Below are 1,594 nucleotides of genomic sequence, written 5' to 3'. Positions count from 1 at the left end.
GTAAAATTATTTTCATTGCTACTTCATAACTGTAACTCTTATAAATCGTAATACACTTTTTTTTTTGGAGATAGAGGTTTGCCAAAGGGGTCTCAACCCATAGGTTGAGAACCACTGATCTAAAACTTGTCACACCATAGCAGGGCACCATATAAAGAAAATAAGAAATTCCAAGCAGAGCCTTCCTTCAGGTTCTGTTTGTGGGAAGAAAGACAAGCAGTGTGGAGCTGATCAAACTGGTGTCCCATCACCTCAGAGCCTTGTTTTTTGTTCAGAGCCAAGCAGACTGTCCAACTAAACTGGCCTCTGTTTTCAGGAAGCCCCAACCATGGAGCCACAGTGTGTTGGCCATTAACACCATCCACCAATTATCTGTAACTTTTCTGAGACCTGCAATGCAGTTAGATTGTACTGGCCTCTCTCTTGCTTTTTGTCTCTTACCCTTGAATTGCTCTTGGCACCACCTTTGTCCATAAAATATGAGAAAGGTCATTCACAATACAGACAGGGACTTTCAGAGTGGACACATCTCCCACCACAGTAAATCGTGCGTTTCCCTGGCTAAAGGCAGTAACCAGAGATAAAGAGCAGAGCGCCCTTCTCCTCTGCTTAACCATACCAGAAACAAGCAGGAAAAGGATGTGTACCTGTGCTCTTTCTAGCCACTGAGATTTCAAGGGGCTTAGTTCCTGTAGCATAACTTGGTTTGTCTAAATAGCTCCACAGATTTCTTACAATACTGACTATCTCAGTTGCTTTTCTTTTTTTCCTTTCTTTCTTGCTTTTTTTTTGGGGGGGGGGGCTAGGGGAGAGCTTGAACCCAGTCCCCCAACTATCACATGCAGTCAAGTTTCTCGAATTTGGGGAAATCACAGGGTTCAACACATCTGGAGCTCAATGGATAAGCCTCGCTTGGGAAACCACCTTCATGGTTGTGGCACTTACCCTGCTAGGTAAGTGTCTTAGTTTCTATTGCTGTGCTAAAACACAATAAACAAGGAAACTTAAAAAAGAAAGCACATAATTGGGCTTACAGTTTTAGAGAGATAGTCCATGATGGCTTACAGTTTTAGAGAGATAGTCCATGATGGCAGAGTAAAGCATGGTGTGGGGAGCAGAGGAAGGCCTGAGCATGTGAAGTTCTGAGTGAAAGTGTGTTGTTGCCAGGAGCCCACTGTGTCAAGGACCCCAGCATCAGACCCATAGGAAAACATCAAAGCCTTCCCCCTGGGGTGAGGCTCAGAGGGATGGCAAAGCTTTTCTTTGACTCATCTGTAGATGTTGATTGTGTATAAAGAAAATTCCCACCACAGGTTGCTCCCACTTCCCCTTGGTACTCATGGCCTGAAAACTATTCCCGATGGAGATGGCACCCACCTGCTTCCTCAAATCAGGTGTATAACATCAACCCCCACCTCTTTGCTCAGCTGTTTGCACTAACCTCATCTCCTTATTTGAAAGTTTATTACACACACCCTGAGCTTCCTGGATGCTGCAGTTTCTCCAACAGAGAGTAGAGTCTACCCAATCCCAGGATTTTTTTGTTTTTGTTTTTGTTTTGTTTTGTCTTGTTTTGTTTTGTTTTTATGTGTAT

General features: G+C 43.7%; 1 non-coding gene across 1 annotated transcript; it reads right to left on the bottom strand.

The window, feature by feature from the left end:
• Positions 1-803: 803 nt before the first annotated feature.
• LOC118588168 lies at positions 804-961 on the bottom strand. Its single transcript, XR_004945562.1, has one exon. It is a non-coding gene; the product is annotated as a U1 spliceosomal RNA (small nuclear RNA).
• Positions 962-1,594: the final 633 nt, after the last annotated feature.

Source organism: Onychomys torridus, chromosome 7 (assembly GCF_903995425.1).
Source record: "Onychomys torridus chromosome 7, mOncTor1.1, whole genome shotgun sequence".
NCBI lineage: Eukaryota > Metazoa > Chordata > Mammalia > Rodentia > Cricetidae > Onychomys > Onychomys torridus.
This window is presented reverse-complemented; position numbering and strand designations above follow the sequence as displayed.